Below are 21,354 nucleotides of genomic sequence, written 5' to 3'. Positions count from 1 at the left end.
ACATTAATGAGAGAGAATCATTGATCAGCTGCCTCTTGTACACCCCCTACTGGGGATGTGCCAGCAACCTAGGTACATGCCCTTGTCCAGAATCGAACCCGGGACTTTTCAGTCCGCAGGCCGACACTCTATCCACTGAGCCAAACCGGTCCCGGCTGACATCAACTTTTTATTTTTTTAAATATATTTTATTGATTTTTTACAGAGAGGAAGGGAGAGAGATAGAGAGCCAGAAACGTCGATGAGAGAGAAACATCAACCAGCTGCCTCTTGCACACCACCCACTGGGGATGTGCCCGCAACCAATGTACATGCCCTTGACCGGAATCGAACCTGGGACCCTTCAGTCCGCAGACCGACGCTCTACCACTGAGCCAAACCAGTTTCGGCTGACATCAACTTTTAAAACAGTAATGGGTTTGGTTGTTTTTTTCCTTCCTTAAAGCTATGGAACCCAATGTTGAAGACTTTGTGTAAAAGACATAAATGCCAAACTGCCTGGGTTAATGACACAGAGATGGGTCGGAGGTAGGGGGAGGGGAAAGTCCTGCCCACTCCCCTTCACCTTTTCCTCCTGTTCCTCTACGCAGACTCTAATGGGACATACTTTAAAAAGTCTTTTAAATAAGTTGTATCAAGATAAATTTACATATAGTAAAATACAGTTTGACGTGTTTGGGCAAATTTATTTACTTATGTAAGGCATAATTTGACATCACTAGCTAGCTCTGGCTGGGTAGCTCAGTTGGTTAGTGTCATCTCTGATACGCCAAGGTTGTGGGTTCAGACCCCAGTCAGGGCACATACAAGAATCAACCAATGAGTGCATAAATAAGTGGAACAAAAGATCAATATGTTTTTTTTTTCCTTTCTAAAAAAAAAAAATCAATCAATCAATAATGATAATAAAAGAGAAACCACTGGCTTAGTAGATATAAACACAATAAAAGAAATGTACATTTTTAAAGGGGGATCAATAGAAATTACCGTATTTTCCGGCGTATAAGATGACTACTGTGTTCTAGTAAAAAGCCTGCTCAGATTGGCCAGAGTCAGAGAGGCGGTCTATTAAAAAAAGAACTGGTGTTGCCTCAGATGTGGGGGGGGAGTCTTATACAGCGAATATAGGCCTAAACCTATGTTTTAACTGTAAAAATAGGAGGGTCGTCTAATACGCCGGAAAATACGGTACTATTCAATATTTGCCTGCGCTGTCCTAACCCCAATGGTGTGACATCATCGCACGAGGCCCCTTTACTATCAAACAAATAATACTATTCAATTTAGTTTCACTTGGATTTTATAGAAAACAAAATTGAAGTAAAATGGAAATGCTCAATTTCCAATAAATTTTTTATTCTTTTTTTAAAAATATACATTTTATTGATTTTGTACAGAGAGGAAGGGAGAGAGATAGTTAGAAACATTGATGAGAGAGAGTCATCGATCAGCTGCCTCTTACACACCCCTTACTGGGGATATGCCCGCAACCAAGGTACATGCCCTTGACCGGAATCGAACCCGGGACCCTTCAGTCCCCAAGCCGACGCTCAATCCATTAAGCCAAACCAGTCTCGGCAAATTTTTTATTCTTTATGAGAAATATTAACTCATAAAATATCTTTTCCTTCCCTCCCCACCCACTTTTCTTTTCTTTTTAAAAAATATATTTTATTGATTTTTTTTTACAGAGAGGAAGGAAGAGGGATAGAGTTAGAAACATTGATGGGAGAGAAACATCCATCCTGCATGCCTCCTACTGGGGATGTGCTCGCAACCAAGGTACATGCCCTTGACCGGATTCGAACCCTAGACCCTTCAGTCCACAGGCCGAGGCTCTATCCACTGAGCCACACTGGTTTTGGCCCCACCCACTTTTTATCTTTTCTTTTTTTGTGTGTGAGAGAGAGGAAAGAAGAGGGCAAAAGAAGCATTGATTGGCTGCCTCTTGCAACACCCCCTTGTGGGGATCAAGCCCGCAACCCCAGGCATGTGCCCTGATCTGGCATGGAACCAACTACCTTTAGGTGCATGGGATGACACCCAAACAACTGGCCACATCAGCCAGGGCCTAAAAGATCTTTCAGAGATTTTGAAAGTCATTATTTTTTGTTTGAACCAGATGCTTTAATTTCATACACTGATTGACCCCTTCCATAAATGCTGGAGATAATACATTCTCCCATCTTCATTTCTTCTCTCCCCAACTTTTTTTTTTTTTTTTTTTTTTTTTTTTTTTTACTTGTGGACATTTTAATGAACTTCCCTTCATGTAGCTTCTAGCTACTAGGACATAGGCCCCACCAACATCCTTAATCTTCTCCTCAGCTCCTCTGCTGGAGAACTTGGCCTTCAGGATGACAGCTGCTTTGGGAGTTTTCCCTTCTCCAGAACTTGTAGTCTCATCTCAGCACATTGATGGTAGGAGCAGCTACAGTCTTGTGTTACCAGCATTTACCTGTGTCTGTTCACTGACCAGTATCATGGTTGACAGTTGGGTAGAAACTCTGGTTCCTCTTTTTTTTGTTTTTTGTTTTTTTAATGTTTTAAAAAAATATATATTTTATTGATTTTTAACAGAGAAAAAGGGAGAGAGATAGAGAGCTAGAAACATCAGTGAGAGAGAAACATTGGCCAGCTGCCTCTTGCATACCCCCTACTGGGGATGTGCCCGCAACCAATGTACATGCCCTTGACAGGAATCGAACCTGGGACCTTTCAGTCCGCAGACCGACGCTCTACCACTGAGCCAAACCAGCTTCAGCTGGTACCTCTTTCAGCAATGCCGTATAACAACTTTCCCAAAGTACCTGGGTGGTATTTGTCCAAGTTTATCCTATGATGATGCAAGCCACCAGCATTACTCATGGCCCAACTCCTGTGCTTGCCGATGCGGCTGTGGCGGTGGCTCACGTGGCTCTGAAGTTTTTGGGTCTTCCCCAGTCTGGATGGCACATCTATGGCCGAGCTGCAAGAGCTCTCCCCAACTTTCATACTATTATTTTCATATCAGTGAGTTCGTAACATTGACATTCTCTTCAGTGACTGTCCACCAGTTGGTATTGGTCTACATTGAAATGGATTTGGTATTCCCCAAAGCCCTGTACATGGCTCTTGTGTGCCTTGTTTCCCTCATTTTAATTCTCTTGAATGCCAGGATATCAGCAAGTAGTTTTTCTGAGAGAGGTTCATGGGTGCTGTGGTTCCTGATTTCTATGTGTTTAGGAAAATCCGTGTTGATGCATACCAGAATGACCACTTACTTGGAGATAAGATATCCTTGGCTTTACATTCCTTTAGTCATTGCTTCTGTTTTCTGACTTTAAATTCTGAGGGCAAGCCATCCCCAGTAGATAATTTGATACTGCTTGTCTCAATGACTGAATGAATCCTGCTTGTCTCAAAGACTGAAGGGATCCTTTGCTTTTGAATTTCAATAGGTAGGCCAACATGTATCTCAGTATTGGTTATTTTTCCAGGTTGAAGTTTTCTGACACACAATATGTTTTTTAACTCTGCAAACTCAGTTTTCTTTGTCTCAGGGGTATTCTCTTGAATATTTTTGTTTAGTTTAATAGGTTTAATATTTCAGGGGCACCATTTGTGATTATATTAGATAATCTTTAGTCTCTATTACCTACCTCCTTCTTTCTGCTTACTCTAATCTCTTAGTTTTCTTTAAACCTACATTTATTGTGATTACTTAAACCTTTGCTCTATGTTAGTAACTTATGATAGCTCTTTTTTTCTTTTTCTTTTTTTAAGATATATTTTTACTTATTTCAGAGAGGAGGAGAGAGGGAGAGAGAGAGAAACACCAATGATGAGAGAGAATCATTGACTGGCTGCCCCTACTGGGGATTGAGCCACAACCCGAGCATGTGCCCTTGACTGGAATTAAACCCCAGAACCCTTCAGTCCACAGGCCAATGCTCTATCCACTGAACCAAACCAGCTAGAGCTAAAACCTTTCTTAATATTTGTTATTTAAGTGGCAGGATAGAGGTGTGTATATAGGATGAGTTGGTAACCTGGAGAACCAAAGCTGTTTGGACAATCATTTCTTAAAGATTAATATGTGGTTTTCAAACCAGAGGGAAGCCTGGTCACAATGCTTACTTCTGACCCCGCTGTGCAATCCTTTGGTTAAGTCTAGAGAAACTCAAAAGACTAGGTTAGACTAGTGTATAACAACAGAAATTTGGGAATGAAAACTATCTAACTGAATGATAGAATGAACCATCACTTGAAATATAATATTCTCAAATGATGAATCCAAATTAACCAAATGAAAATGTACATATAGTAGATATTTTTAATGTGGGTTGCCCAGTGTCTGATGCATTTGTATTTGGGAAGAACCCTAAGAGAATAATAGGAAAGTGGGCTTCACGTTGGAGAAAAATGGGCGGTTATCTCCTTGGGAGCGTGTACCAGGATAAGACCTTAAGAATAGAGGACACATTTATAATTTGATAAGCACAGCCAATCAAATGCTGCCACCTGGGACTTTATATCCTGAGGGGGTGACGCAAGGCTCAGGTCATTTAGGGACTCTTCAGGCTAGGTCCACAGGGAGTAGAGTTTGGAAGGGCAAGATGCAAAACACGGGAGATGTGTGTGTGTGTGTGTGTGTGTGTGTGTGTGTGTGTGTGTGAGGGTAGGTATCCAGGGGTGCCGATACCAGTCCAGGAGTGGTGAGTGCCTTGCTGGCCAGTGGCACATCCTGAGAAGCCTGTTCCCATGGTGACAACTTGTCTGAGCTTTACCTCCTTTGTCCTATCTGATCCACTCCCACCTTTCTTTGATTCTATAATAGAATCTACCACATACCCATCTAGTACATTCCATTTCTGCCTAAGGAACCGTAGTTGTGTGTTATTTACAATTAAAGACCTTGACAAGCACAATATTTTTTAGTTCAGGATCCACAACTCAACTGAGAAGACCTGGATATTGGCCATTAATGTGAAAAAGACCTACAAATTTTAGTGCACTGTGATGCAATGAGTGTCAATAAAGTGGTTATGGTGGGCAGGACAAGGATAGTCAGAGCCTACTTCTTCATTCTCTTGCTCTTATTAACGACAACTAGAATATATTTAACTGGGCAAGGGTTTTGTTTTAATGCAGAAAGGGACAAAAAAAAAATGTGTACAGTTGGAGTTATGTAACCACTGCAATTTCATGAAGATGTAATGGCACCAAAGCAGATGCAAAATGGCCTTAAAGAGAGAACACACATTCTTGGCTCAGTGTGTGTACTCCAAAAAGTGAGGGAAAGTGAGAGCTGAGACTTTCAGATGGGACACGGATGATAAATGAGAGTTGTGTGGACACTCTCAACCAGACTAGAAAACACTTTCCTCTCAGGGGCACTTATTCATGGGGTGCAGATATCTTCTTCCCCCAGTGTTCATAAACTACTTGTACCAGAGTGCTCGCTTCGGTAGCACATATACTAAACTACTTGTACCAGAGACTACAGGTAACTCACTGTTTCTCATCCTCAGAGAAAAAAAATACAAAATTTAAATTTCCTGAAATGTTCCAAAGGTATACTATTGTATTCTTGCTTTGCCTTCTGGTTTCTAATATGTTCCAAGGAGTAATAAACCCCAAATCCTGTTCTTTCCTTGCAACATCAAAATATATTAAAGGCCACTTCTACCGTGTTTCCCCGAAAATAAGACATCCTCCGAAAATAAGACCTACTTACAGGTTTCCTTCTGAGTGAAATATAAGGCATCCCCCAAAAATAAGGCCCCCCTCCGTAGGCTAAACATGAGAGATTTGGTCCACTGATTCTGAAAGAAAGGGAGTCACAAGAAATTCACCAGGAAATTCAGTAATTGGATTGTTATGATGATGTTCCAGAAGATGATGACATGATTGTCGTTGAATAAATGAGTAAATTCTTGATACTGTAGGATTCACAGTTTGTCTGGTTTGTGTTGACAACTACATACTACCGTACCATATACAGGTAATAAATTTCCTTTATTTTCATTTAACAATAAATGTGTACCGTATTCTTCTTCATTGAAAAATAAGACATCCCCTGAAAATAAGACCTAGTGCATCTTTGGGAGCAAAAATTAATATAAGACACTGTCTTATTTTCGGGGAAACAGGGTATCATCAGAGTGTCTTTGAGGAGAATGTTGATTATTTTGAATTCACTATTTCAAGTAAGAAATAATAAATGTATTGCATTTGTGCATATATTTCTTGCACATTTCTTCCAACTTCTGTGTGAAATGTAAGAATTAAAATAATTGAGGGTATTTTGCATTTGCTAGAAATCAAAATCTCTGAAGGTAATTAAGCTATTTTGCTAGCTTCTATGTAAACTGGTTCTCCACTCCCAGAGCGCACTGGCGTCAAGAATCCAGAGAAGTGGAGAAATGGAGGCCTCTCCACCCTCAAGTCTCCTTGGCAGAGCAGGCAGGACCAAGGCTTCCCTTTGAGAAATACAATCTGGGATTCAACTCTGGCAGAATTTAGGGAGCCAAACAAGAGCTTCATTCAGGCTCATGAGGGTTTCTACAAATAATACTGCTGTGAGAATCTTTCTGACTACTGAGTATGCATATTAACCAGTTTAACTTTTGTTTCTTGTTTTTAGTTATGGCAAATAATCTGGGTCAAGCAATCCCCCTTCTCCCTGTTCTATCTTGTGACACATATTTCTACAAAGTCTGACTGAGGCTAGTAGAGCAATCTATACCAATAGGACAGGCTTTCAGCTCCTTCAGGTAGGGAGCAGTAGAGAGAGGGAAGTTTGGCTTAGAGGGAAGTTTGGCTTATTGAGTTTTCTCTCTCCAGCACTTTGGACAGTCACAAGTAAAAAGTAAAAAGGCTGCTAGATTGCCTTGAATTAAAAGAAACAGAACTAACTGGTTCATCATAATACCAAAGCGGCACACACAAAAAAGGAATACTGGCTAGGTTACTAAAGAATTAAATTAATAGATAAAGCAACTTCTTGGCAGGGAGAGAAGCTAGAGATGTACTTTTTCTTGATCTGCAGATTATAGCTTGACTCACTGTATAATAATTTATTAAGATATTAGGGAACAGAAAAAGGCCATTTTAAGGAAAGTCAATAAAAAGTGTATTTTTTAAAATTTCAATTGTCACTAGGTGTGTTGTTTAGGAAAAGTTAATTGCCAACAATTCCAAAATAAAAAACTCATAAGACATTTAAATTTATAATTATATTTACCTAATAGAAAAAGAAGAATTAAGAGCTTCATTCTCTTCACTAAAATTTAATTCTTCCCCTTTAAAAGAATAAACAACAAAATTAATAAGTAAGCCATGTTTTAATAGAGAAAGCACACCAGGCTGAGAGCTGCGAGCAGGGTGCGGACTTCCCCCGGGCCCCAGGCCCCAGCCCATAGGTGGAAGGTGTGCCCAGCTTCCCTTTGACCCTCCAGGTTCTCCCTTCACCTCCCTGCCATCTCTTCCTCTTCCTCATCCAGAAACCAGTCCCGCCCAGCCAAGGAGATGACCTGCCCCCTTCCACATTCCTCAAAGATTACCAAAAGGTCCTTGGCACTGAGAAGGTTGATGATATGATGAAAAGACTCTTGTCTTTGGGAATGGGGAACCAGAAAGAGAAACTAAAATTAAGAAAGAACAATTGTGGCAAACCCTGAGTACACCAGCTTCCCAGAGGTTCAAATTGTTGCCTTGAATGTCAAAATCCACAATTACGAAGAACACACAGGCAGAAACATGAAAAGAACAAAGCTCGCAAGTGCCATTTGCTGAAGAGCATTGACCAGAGGAAAAAGATGCTCAAACATTTTGTGAGACCAACTACAATGTCTTTGAGATGATATGCATGAGGATTGAGTACACCTTTGCCCCTCTGTACTACTGAAAAGCCCATCACCGCTGGGCGACCAAGAAGGCTCTGTGCATTTGGCTTTACCAGGAGATTCAAAAGCTGAAGAAGCCAAAAAGGGCCTTGAAAGCAGCAGCAGCCTGGAAACAAGGCCAGATGAACCCAATAAGCTCTTCCAAAGCCGGACCAGAGCCATCAGGAAAAGCAATACATTTTATTCAAGTTTTTTTTTTTTTTTTTTTTTTTTAAAGGGGGAGAATAATGAGGGTAAACTATCCCCACAAGATAGCATAACATTATAAAACTGTACCAAAACAGTGTGCTTTGTGAATGAAGTCAATGGCATCCATTCCAGAATCCAGAAATAGACTTACATATGAATAATTTTAGCATGGTAAAAGTGGCATTTTAATTAAATAGGGGAAGGATTGATTAACCCCTAAAAAAAAATGTTTCAACAGTTAACTGAGATGGGAAGAAAATACTTCACTCTGTATACCAATGTAAATTTGAAATAAATCAGCAGATTTAAATGTCAACAAACTGATTCATAAATGTACTAGAAAAAAAACATGGAAATATTTTTGTGAGTAAATACTTAGGAAGTTCTTGGAGGAAGCAAGTATTTAAAAAACATCTCAGGAAAGTCCTAAGAAGTTTTATTTCCTGACTAAGAATTGGAGAATGGGTGAGCTTATATCTCTGAACATTTCTTGAGAAAGGAGTGAGGAATACCCATCACTTCCATTGGCCTGCTTAATGCTGTTGATATAGAAATGTATTGCCTATTTCATAATCTCATTGTGCAGGTTTTGAGTGGAGAGGGGTGTAGTCCAGATGTCAGTGGGATTACTTTCTCCTTAGAAATTCAAAGGGAATTACTTGAGCTCTTGTGTTCCTCCTCAGGGAACTCTGGGTAATTTAAGAAATTTCCAATCACCCCAGGATTTGAAGAATTACTTTGATTTATCAACTGTTTTGCTTTACCACATGCTTTTACTATTCTACATTGCTTTGTCTCAAGTGAGGAATATCAGCCCTTTCCCCATTGTTCCCCTAAATTATCATTCACACAGGCATCTGTGTGTGCAGCAAACTTTACAGAAGTTTTTGGTTTCCATGTCCCTGGGAGACAGACCCCTTTCATACCTGGGCTCTAGGGTTCTCCACTCCTCAGCTCAGTTCTCCTATTATACAGAGCTATTTTGAGCTTTTCCAGGCCTGTCCCAAAACATGTTAGTGTGTTTTGCAAAAACAATGGCTCCTCTAAGGGAATGTGAACCTTGAGGCTGCAAGGTGGAGTACTGGCAAAGACTTTTTCTTTGGCTTTTATGTGAAGTTGGGAGCAAAAATTTCCCCACTGGTAGTGGCTACAGTCAGTTGTTATTTTTTTAAAATATATTTTTTATTGATTTCAGAGAGAAAGGGAGAGGGATATATATATGAACATCAATGATGAGCAAGAATCATCAGCTGCCTCCTGCATACCCCCTACTGGGGATCAAGCTTGCAACCTGAGCATGTGCCCCAACCAGAAATCAAACTGTGACCTAATGGTTCATAGGTTGATGCTCAACTCCTTAAGCCACTCCAGCGAGGCCATTTTGATATTACATAATTTCCTTCATCTCCATCATAGGAAGAACTGGATTTCATAGTCATCTGGATACATTTCCCTCCATTGCCTATCATTATTTACCACATAAAAGAAACAAACAATTCAAAAGTACAACAAAACAACAAAGTCATTTTAGAATTCCCAGGTTTATGAGAAAGTATGTGATCTAAATTCTACTGAGCATATTTAAATACAATTTTTATAATGTTTGGACCACTCAAAGCCTAGGGTTCATGGGAAAGAGTTATGACTTTAAAAGTCATTTAGATTATTAGATTGACTTACAGCCATGTCTGGGCCAACAATTCTGTTACTGAAGTTCCTTCAGAATGCTCAGACAGATAGTTAAATCATCCTACTTTTAAAGATCCTGGTCCTTTATTTCTCAAAATGTCTGGGAAAGACACTTCTTTCCTATTTTTTACATTCTACAATCTCCCATATTGCTCAATATTCTCAAAAGAAGAAGAGTATTTGGATGGAGGTATGTAAATTTTTCAGGGTTGTATTGTTTGTTGTTTCTTGAAGACATACACACCCACTTTGGGATAGGTAACTCATGCATACAATTAAAAATTCAAAAGGCACAAAAGATTATATAGTTAAAAGTGGTGTTCTCCCCCACTCGTCCTTCAATTACCTAATTCTCATTTGCAGAAAAAACCATGAGAATTAGTTTATCTTAGAGGTATTTTCGATTACCTCCACGCCCCACAATAGTATACATTCTATATATTATACACTCTATCTTCTATACATACTGTTCTCCGTTTTGGTTTTCACTTAACCATGTAGCCTGAGGATTGTTTCATGCCTGTACTTACAGAACTGCCATACCTTTAATTTTCTTACTCTTTTAAAAAATATATATTTTATTGATTTTTTACAGAGAGGAAGGGAGAGGGATAGAGAATTAGAAACATTGATAAGAGAGGAACATTGATCAGCTGCCTCCTGCACACCCCCTATTGGGGATGGGCCCACAACCAAGGTACATGCCCTTGATGGGAATCAAACCTGGAACCCTTCAGTCCGCAACCCTTTTATCCACTGAGCCAAACTGGCCAGGGCTAATTTTCTTAATCTTTAAACTGCACATCCTTCCACTTTATGGAGATAACATCATTTATTTAATAATTCCAAATCCATGGCCATTTACATTGTTTATAATCTTTTTCTGTCACCAATTCTGCAATGAATTACTTTATATGTAGGTCAATTTGCTTGTATGAGAATATCTAAAGGGTAGCTTTGCAAAAGCAGAATTGCTGAGTTACAGGGTATGGGCATTTTCAATTTTAATAGCTGTTGCTGAACCCTCCAAACAGGCTATACCTCTTCACATTCCCACTAGCACACATTTAAGAGTACCTGTTTCCCACTACCTTGATCAACAGAGCATGTTATCGAGCGTTTTGAACTTTGTCATTATTATAGGTAAAAAGTGGTATCTTGTCCTTTCAGTTTAGATTTTTCTTCCTTAAAATGTCATTTTCTTCATAAACTAAGTCTGTCTATTTGATGCAGTTCTGGTTTTTCTTAGTGTATTCCCCTGGTCTCTCTTTTCTTGTCACACACTGTTCCTCTCTGATCATGGCAGCTTTCTGCTATGTCTTACTCTATAGTAGGTGTAGATCATCCTTATTACATTTCTTCCCCCTAAGAGGTTTCCTGGCTGTCCTTGTTTGATTGATTGTTTGCTTTTCTATATGAATTTGAGAAATTTTTTTCTGGCTTCCAAAAAAATGCTGTTGCATTTTTATTGAGATCATATCCCCATTAATAGATTATTTAGGAATACTATGATTCACTTGTTAAAGCTTCTTAAAGGCTTACCATTTCTTGTTCATATCTTCTGAGTCCTGTCTTCTTTGTGCTTATAACAACATCGTAAGTAAAAATGTTTTCTTACTCATTCTTCACAGCATCTTTGAAAACAGGGGCGACAGAAGGTAAGGGATTAGCCCGATTATATTTGATAGAAAGCCCTAATCCAGTTTTATACCTAGTATTTGGTAATGCCTCACCAGTAGGTTTCACTCAAATAACACAAAACAAACTTTTCTACTGATATGTAAGCACGCGTCTGCGGTGTGTTTCTTGCATCATGATCTGCGGCCCAGCACTGTTGAATGCATTTTGATTATTGAGTAACCATCTCAAAAGAATTTTGAAACCACAATTGGCTTGAATGCTATATAACAACACACAGGGTCCTGGCCTATTTCCCAGAATTCTCTTCTGGTTTCCTAGCAAGTTTGGTCATGCCTGGGAATTTGCTGAAGATGATACTTGGACCAGTGACTTCCTGAATGTGACATTGAGAGCAATGGCATTTGTCTGCCCGAGGGTTTTAGGACTATGATTTTTAGATGTACTGCAGTCTTTACTGACCTGGTGCTCAGGCAGCCATGGTACACGGTGCAGACAGGAAGGGCAGTTTGCGAATTGGTTGTGAAAGGAAAAGATCTTGAGGGACAACCTTCTGTTGCAAATACTGAGTTACATACCTGGGCACGCTGGCCTTGCAGCTGGAAGATCGTCAAATCTTCAAATAAATAACTGAAGGATTTAAAAACTATCTTTATGCCACCCTTGCTTGACAACTGGCCACTCACTAAAGGTCAGCCAACACTTGATAAACAGTTGATTATGTCGGCTACCTGGGCACTTCCTACCATCACCCCCAGTTCAGCTAATACGGAGGGCGGAGAAAGAGCTTGCATTCATTGCTGAATTAGTTAAGGACACACATACGTGTTGACATATGTCTCTGAGTGTATTTTTGGATTACATTTTCACCACAAATATTGTCTTCATAGTTTTGTGTTTAGTCAACACTGTTCTCTTCAGTGCCATGTGCAATTAAGAGCCTACTTAGGTAAAATATTTTTTAACATGGAGAGCAGTATGATATAGGTAACGTCTGAGGTTTTTGCTACCCCATAAATGAGAACATTCTTTAGCTGGTTCCTCTGTAACAAAAGGACTACTGTGTTCTAAGCTGGAATGTTATGCAAGAATTTGAACAGCATAGTTTACTGAAGGCTCAGCCTGTTTAGAGCCATACCAAAAAGTAGGACAAAGGCCAACAGCAAAAATGTGGGGCAAGTTTTAAGCAACGAAGTTAAAGGCGTATGGATGTTGAAATATTTAATTCTCAAGGCTGAGACCAGGCTGTAAAATCTAGCTATGAAAGTATATAGATGAACCATGAACGGCATAGCTATTTGATTCAATGATCTCACTGCTGAGCATTAAGAGGGTTGCCAAAATCATGAAACCCCTCCAAACACAGAATGGTGATGGTGTCATATATCACTTGCCTTTCATTCCCACTATAATGGTAACAGGTTAGGCTGTAAATATTAAAGATTTTTAAATGAGAAATGGGTAGCAAAAGTAAACGAGGCATATGTCAATTTCAAGTCTAGACAAATAACACAAATTTTATGGTTCTCATGTTAATAAGATTGCTGTATCAACCAAGTCCTATGAGACATACTTTTCTACAAACAGGACTGTGCTCCCGAGTCTTAAAATTTGCTTTAAGTAATCATCAAGGTCACAGGATTCTATGAATCTCAGATGAGTGGAAACCTGAGTCTGACAAGCCTCTCAGAGAAACTAACACATGATTTAAACGATTGGGAGTTCTAGTTTCTGTTGGTGACAATTTTTCACTCCCCTAGGGTCCCTGTACAGCTGAGAACCTGAGTGCCTTTATCTATATTAATCGTTTGAGAGAACTGATGGAAAGGTTTCAGGGTCTGAATTCTGGAAAAGACGGGGGATTATGACAGATTACAATACAGGGTATTTTCAGCCTTCTTAAACCTGGGGAATGTGGCCTGACCATCCCCGGGACTATTTTACTCCTGGGTAAGAATATTTAGCGGCTGCTTGTGCTGCAAGGAACACAGATAAGATTACATTCCTTGGGCAACTCACGTGTGAAGACACGGGTCCTTCTCCCAGCTGACGGAGGCAAAGCAGGAAGCGCTCGCTTTGGTTTATTCTTCTGAGGAAACAGGCTCCTCTCTCCCCCACTGGCTGGCACTGTGGATGTTCTCCCGGCAATCGAGACCGCCAGCAGGAGAGTTAGCTAGAATGCTGACACAGAGTTACTATGCTCAGGCCTCTCTACTGGAGACAGGTGTGCGGGCTCTGGTCCCGAGGCCCACCTAGAATGGGCCCGCAGCCCGGGAGGTGGGGAGCACAGGCTTAAGCGCTACCCGTGTGAGTGCTGACTTCCACGGGGCCACGCCACCATCATCTTGCAGCTGTGTGCCTGGGGGCTTTACCTAAACTTTCCTGCCTCTTGATTGGTTTTCTTGTTGGAAAATAAGGCCTAACTACGGTATTTACCTCATAGGGGTACGGGGCACATTGAATGAGGAAACACACCTAAGGCATCTATTAATAGAACAGCAGACCCGTCCATGTTAACAATGACTTTAATAGCCACACGATTGAAAATTTAATCGATCTGGCTAGTAAGCTTCCACTCCTGTGTATGTAGATGTATCCTTGAATCTTTTTAGGGGAAACATGAGCAGAGAAACCTTCGAAACAGGTGGTAGTAGCAAATCTTTATAAGCATACATCTGGTTGAGAAAAATCCCCAGGATTTGAGGTGTCAGAAACGAATGTCTAAGTTGGCGTTACTCTGAGGTGTGGGCTCAGACAGCCCCCAAAGATGCCCTCTGCTGCCTAGGCGACTGTCCACTCACACCACCTGTGTGAGTGCTGACTCCCTGACTAGGCCTTTCTTCTCACTGAGCTGTGATTCTTCCCACAGAAGTCATCGTTAATACACCACGTGGCCAGTCAACCATCAGAGGCAGATGTTTTGCGGAGGGACTTATCTTGGGGTGCATTTATATTGAGGTACAGGTGATCCTTAGCCTCCAAAAAGGTTGTGGATCTTGCTAATTGCTATTTGACACTTAGAATACATTCCCTTCTTTGTAAATAAAATGAATGGGAGTTCTTTATAAACAAAACGCGATACTGTCTCTCACAAAGGCAAACTAATTGATCAACTCTCACTTCCCATGAACTCCATCTTTTCTTTGCGAGTCCTCCCTTCCATAATGTTTCAGTTGCAGAGGTTAAGTCTTAAAGTACTATCTGCTATAGAGAACTGGAAGGAATTGGAAATGCACTGAAGACCCTCCCCCCATTTATGAATGCAGTGAATACTTCAGAATAAGTAAAAGATCAATAAATGGAGGGAAACACAGCAAATGCTGGGGTGAGAGGACAGTAAGTACAAAGGTAGAGAGCTGTGAACATACGCGGTTATGCTTAGGGAATAGCATATGGCAAGAATAAGGTGACCAGACGTCCCTTTTCCAAAAATTCTTTCCAAAAATCAGGTCGAGGGACAAATTGTTAAAAATCGGGTCTGTCCCGCCAAAAGCGGGACATCTGGTCACCTTAGAAGGAAGTACTTGATCAGCAGGGAACTGTCACTGAGTCACTGTGGGGCACAGGTTGTGGAGTGCCTGTAATTCTAAACATGTAGTTAGGCATTTTCCATTTTCATAGGTACAACAGTCTTTTAAAGTGGTACACCCAAGTTCTATTTTCAAGCTCATCCTGACATATCCTTCACGCTCTTCTGCTGCATCTTTAGAGCTATTTTAATCCATTAATTTGGTGGTGAACAAAGCAAGGTCTCTTTTGTCTGATCCCAGGTAGAGTTTACCTTTTCTCAAGGTTTCTTCCAATTCAGAAATTTCCATGGATTTTGGACATGTGATTTCCCTACTAGAGTGTAAACTCTATGAAAGTAGGAGTGTTTATATTTTTAAATGCATAGCATAGCACCAGTCTAGATATACATAATTTAATAAACTGAAGCACCTATGAGGTGATGCCCTGTGGGAGGTCCCATGATGATTAAGACATGCTCCCTACCTTCAAAGAATTGCAAAGGAGTTGGAATGAGACCTGTAATCAAACCCCAAATCAAGGCAAATGAATGCAGTGCAGCTACTGAGGTATTGTTAATGGTGGCACTATGCACTGAATACATCTCCCCAAATTCACATGTTGAGACCGAATCCTTAATGTGATAGTTTGGAGGTGGAGCCTTTGGGAAGTGACTAGGTCATGAAGGTAGAGGATGAATGGGATTAGTGCCCTGTAACAGCGCCTTCTGGCATGTGGGGTTGCAGGGAGAAGACAGCCAGGAGATAGAGGGCTCTCACAGACTCCGAGTCTGCTGGTGCCATGATCTGGGGCTTCTCAGCCTCCAGGACTGTGAGAAATGTTTATAAGCCACCCGGAATGTTTGTTTTTTTCTATAGCAGCCTGAAGGGACTGTGACAGGAGATTCAGAAGTGGTTATTAATTTCAGAGGATTGGAGAAAAGCTTTATGAGACACTATCTCAAGGACAGAAGTCCCACTAGGGATATGGAGGTTATTTTTGCTCAAATGATGACTAACTTGAACTCTTCTGGATCTAAGAGATAGAAACCCATCTGAAAATAGCTTAAGCTAAAAAAGTGTAACTGGGAAATCTAGAGATGGCATTTGCTTCAGCTCCCCAAGACCTCCTGCCTTGTCCCTGTGTATAAACTGCCTTCTCCCCCACAGCAGGTGGACACAACCCATGTGTTTGAAAAAAAGGATGGAACCTGGCCACCGATGGCTCCATGCTCATATCACACCATGTGCCACTGGATTATATTGAATAGCCGTAGAAGGCTATCCACATTTCAGGGCCAGCAAATAAAATCTTATGGAGGGCTGCTGCTTGGTCTGGTTTGGGTCATGTGCCCATCTCTGGGCTCATGCTGGCTCATGGGGCGGGAAGTATGGTACTTCTCACTTGGTCATGTACATGGTGCTGCATCTGAGCTGTGCTAATAGAGACTTACACAAATCAGAGCATGATTTTAACCAGGAGTGAGGAAAGTTGCAAAGACTGTTCTAGGATCTGTAGCCTATTAGACTCACATGGCGTGAGCAGGGCTAGGGCAGTCCTTCATAAGGAGATGGGGAGGACCCAGGAGAAAATTTGTTGGGCAGATAAAAACAACAGGTAATCACTACAATAAATAAAATGCATGCACTTTTGAATGGCATGCAGTTTGCTGTGACAGAAATCTGATGCTGAAGGCAGGCAGTGGCAGATCAGGCCGAAGTTGGACTGGGCTGTGAGGAACCTCCAATGATAAATGCAGCTCTCAAAGGCTTCAGTCAAAGGAATGCTGTGATCAGACATACAGCACCTCATTCCCCTTTCTCAGAAACAGCTTCTGGGCTAACTTTTCTGAAATGTCTAAGTTGTCAGACCATCACGATCATGCACCAAGTCTCCTTCCTTCCCCACATTTGCCATTTCTTCCTCCCATCCTCACATTGTTCCACCTCAATTCTATGTCATCCCTACATCCTGGACCTTTCTTTTCCAATCTAATACCACATTTCAGGGGATGACTTTGTCTAGCACTGTAGTTCCTGGGTTCTTACATGTATCTAAAATCTCACTGTGCAGCCAGCTGGTGTGGCTCAGTGACTGAGCATCAACCTATGATCCACAGGAGGTGACAGTTCGACTCCCAGTCAGGGCACATGCCTGGGTTGCCAGCTTGATCCCCAGTGGGGAATATATAGGAGGCAGCCAACAAATGATTCTCTCATTATTGATGTTTCTCTCTCCCTTCTTCTTTGAAATCAATAAAAATATAATAAAAAACAAACCCCTGTTCAGTGAGTCTGGCACCACCCAAAGGGTGGGGATTGGGAAGGTAAATGGAAATGCAGCAGTAGTTGCAATCTGCATGGGTTTTGGGGCTTGACTAGTCAACCTACCTTCAGATCAGCCTGAGAACCACATTATCTTTTGAACCCTGAACTGAGAAGTTGTGAGTTGATTATACTCTGGAAGATCACAATGTGCTAATCTTTTCTTATATGTGTACTCTATCCTCTGATGTTCTTGAGCGAAGCAGTGTGCCATCATAGTCACCAACCCTCCGAGGAGGAGGTTAGTGATCATAGCTCATCTGTAGGTAGATTTTAAAATTATTCATTCTTCATAAACTTTTTGGGAGGATAACCAGGAACTGTACAGAGTCAGGAGGGTTACATGCCCAAGAATGCTTAGATCAGCCTATTCTCGTAGGCTGTTTACTATAGGGCACAATTACTTGCTTTTGGTGAATGAGGTGACAGATGGATCAATTTAGCTAGAGAAACACAGTATAATCCAGAAAATTACACTTAACTCACTGCCTTAAAATTATTCAGTGTTGCTCGGTGGTTAGAGTGTTGGCCTGCACACCCAAGGGTCACAGGTTCAATCCCGGATCCCAGGCAGGGTGTGTGGAGGAGGCAACTAATTGATGTGTCTCTCTTGCACCAATGTTTCTCTCCCCCTTCCTCCTTCCCTTCCATTCTCTCTAAAAATCAATGGAAAAAACATCCTCAGATGAGGATTAACAACAACAAAAAGAAATTATTCAGTTTTAATTGAGAAATATAAAAACCAGACAATTCTAAAATCAAAGTTACAATGTGTATTTCCCTTCACCCCCCATCCAAACTGATCACTCCAGAGATAAAAACAGGAACAATCCTTCAGTAAAACTGAGGAGCTGAGAAAATTAACCAGTAACGAAGGGAAGGAAAAAGGCCACTTAGTTGGTACCGCAGTCATGAGAGCGATTAGTACTGTTAAGGAGAGGGACCCTAACAGGAGGCCACAGCAGCTGAGAAAACACGCCTTTCCGGCGGTGACGACCTCCCCACAACATGCCTCTCTCCAAGGACCTCCCCCATCCCTCTCCAGAAGAGGAGAGGAGACACAGCAGCAGCGCCCGGTGCAGAGCCCCAGTCCCTACTTCACGGATGTAAAATGCCCGGGATGCTATAAAGTCACCACCATCTGTAGCCACAAACGGTAGTGTTGTGGGTGGGCTGCTTCACTGTTCTCTGTCCGCCAGGAGGAGGAAAAGCAAGGCTTACAGAGGATGCTCCTTCAGAAGGAAGCAGCACTAAAAGCACCTCAACTCAAGACAAGTGGAAAACCATCCCAATAAACACATTTTGGATGATACATACATACATATAGACATACATACATAGATGGAGAAAAAGCAACTTTGGGGTCTTAGGAGAGTCACAGTGCCAGCTGCTTCAGAGAAATGTACCTACGAGCAAAGAGCAAAGAGCAAAGGACTCCCCAGGTGCTTCCTGGCAGAGATGTATGTACCACGACAGCCAGAAAATAGTTACACCTTTAACAAAAAGCACACAGGAAATCAACTATTCTCAGAGATCAAGCAGAGATGGTAGTGAGTGTGGGTGCAGTCAAGGGAAGAGATGAATGGTGCTCACAGATATCTGATGTTTGCAGGCGAAAGCATTAAAGGTGAAGTGTTAATATACTTGTTTTTCATCTTACTCCAACAGAAGACCAGATGTAATCTTCCTAAAGAATAGCTTTCCAACACATCCTGATAACTGCAGGGTGGGGAGGAAGCAAGTTGCACCCTGTTGTGTATAAACGAAAAACCATAAGGTAACAGACAATACTAAGCACACTCCCACAACCTCCTCAAACACAAAGACAGAGGAAAAGTCTTATGATTTGCCAAGAGACTATTTTTGGGGAGAGAACACACACACACACACACACACACACACACACACACACACACACTTATACCATTTATAAAGGCAAAACCTTTTCTCCCATTCTCCAAAATGTGTATCACTTAGAATTTAAAATTCCCATTAGTTAACCTATGTTGTAACTATTTTAAAAGGGTCTGCTTATAATACATTGCTAAAAGGCTATATATAAACATCATGAGAATGAAAGGAACATTAAACATTTTACACTATGCAACGTTTCCCTACCAAATTTACATTGGTCACTGGAGTAAAAAATAAAATGTTTCCTGGGTATTTTTGTTTTTCACCCTTTTGCTTTTCTTTTTCCTGGATACTCTGGGTTTGAAACTGAAAGGAAGGCTGTCCGGACCAGGGAGGGCATCTTTTAAGAGGGTCAGGGAATAGAGGACCCCAGGGAACTCAAGCCTGGAGGTATTCTGAGTTTGCAGCACCTAAAGCATCAAATTACAAAGAGGGCTGGGGTAAGGGATTGGGAGGAGGCGCAAAAACAGAGGGGCCATTTCTACCTTTAGGAATTCCCTACCTACCAGGGGAAGGAAATAGGTAGTGTGGTCTTAGATATAGCTGGCAGTTAGGACAAGGTTCTAATTCTGTCTTTGGCTGGCCATGTGATCTTAAAGGGTAGGGAGGGCCACTTGTCAAATGAAGTATTCACAGGAAGGGATGAATCTTCATAATAGGAATTAAGTGTGGTGGGCAATTCTCTAAGTATGTTCCAATTTTTTAAAAGTCTGGTTAAAAAGCTTAGAAAATTCTCCTCCCTCCTCCCTCCCCCATAGCACCAGACTCACTTTCTGTGTCAAAGGCTCCCAAAGTCTTGCTGTAAAGGAATCTTTTACATTTGGCATTTCCCAACTTATTTTCTGAATGATTTGTTAACATCCGCAGAGCACGCTTTGGAAAACGATCTCTATACCCCTTCCAGCTCTAGAATCCTGTTGTTCACGATATCCTTCCTTGGAGACTTCACTTCTTCCCTCTTTCTGTTGTGTAGTCTTTCATTGAATCTTTGGGCTGAACCTAATGTACTATCCCATCACGTTCCTTTCCATGACCTCTATGTTATTTAAACGCTCGCATGGAACTAAAATAGGGTGTCCAGCCATGGTGGCTCAATGGTGGAGCATTGACCTATGAACCAGGAGGTCACGGTTCGATTCCTCATCAGGGCATAGGTCCAGGTTGTGAGCTCAATCCCTTGTGGGGCATTCACGAGGAAGCCAATTAATGGTTCTCTCTCATCACTGATATTTCTACCACTCTTCCTCTCCCTTCCTTACTGAAATCAATAAAAATATATATAAAAAAAACCCACACAGGGTTGGACTAGATGATCTCTAAAATTTGTTCACACACAGAAATTTTAAGATTTTTTTTTGGAAAATGATCACAAACATCCACTAAAGTATGAAACCTGGGCTGTTCCATCACAGCACTCATGTTTACAAACTGAGACCTTTGAGATGAAATCCTATATCCTGCCATTCTGTATACTACCCTAAGCTCAATACTATAAACATTTCCTTGGCAACTTCCTTCTGCCCTTGGTTGATGCAAAAGGAGAAATGAGGAAGGTGGTGTGGGAGTTCCCTAGGCCCATCTTCGAGGTAACAGAGTTCAATGGGGATGCCTCCTGCCAAGTGTGCTCTGTTTTTCTTGTAGGCAAAGGGTTATAAACGTTAGGGAACTATACATATTGCCCATGCCTAACCACAAAAATATTTAATGAATGTGCTTCCAGTTCAGCCAGGGCACCATCTGATTCCTGGCAGAGGCTGAGGCTTAGAGATGGCAGCAGAGCAAGACAAGAGGCAATCTGAGAATAACTGCAGAAGTCAACTATCCAACAGTCACACGGGTTAGTCATATTCCAGTTCTCCAGCATCTGACTGCCATATCCTTTTTGTACCCTGTCCTGACCCTTCTTTAACATCCCCCTTTTTAACCCTCATTTCCGCCCTAACAAAAGATTAAACAAAACAACAGTAAAACATACACTCAAATTAGTTTCCGCCGTTGTCCCAAAGCCTTTTTAGAAGCTGGAAAGACAGAAATATTAACCAACCTAATTAATCAAACAGCAATTCACTAATTTCCCCTCGTCCAGGCCTCCCAGTGAAACCCCTGGGGTAGGTCTGACACCACAGCAGTGCATGGGGGCACCGGCTGTGACACTGCACTGGCGACTTTTCTGTTCCTGTCTACTCTTTGCAGGAACAGAGCTG

General features: G+C 41.3%; 1 pseudogene; it reads left to right on the top strand.

Annotated features, from left to right (window-relative positions):
* Window positions 1–2,841: 2,841 nt before the first annotated feature.
* On the top strand, window positions 2,842–8,104 carry LOC118709427 (annotated as a pseudogene).
* The last annotated feature ends 13,250 nt before the right edge of the window (window positions 8,105–21,354 follow it).

The sequence above is a fragment of the Pipistrellus kuhlii genome, unplaced genomic scaffold (assembly GCF_014108245.1).
Source record: "Pipistrellus kuhlii isolate mPipKuh1 unplaced genomic scaffold, mPipKuh1.p scaffold_m20_p_1, whole genome shotgun sequence".
In the NCBI taxonomy this organism is placed as follows: Eukaryota; Metazoa; Chordata; class Mammalia; order Chiroptera; family Vespertilionidae; genus Pipistrellus; species Pipistrellus kuhlii.
The sequence above is the reverse complement of the archived record's forward strand: the minus strand, read 5'-3'. Positions and strand labels throughout refer to the sequence as shown.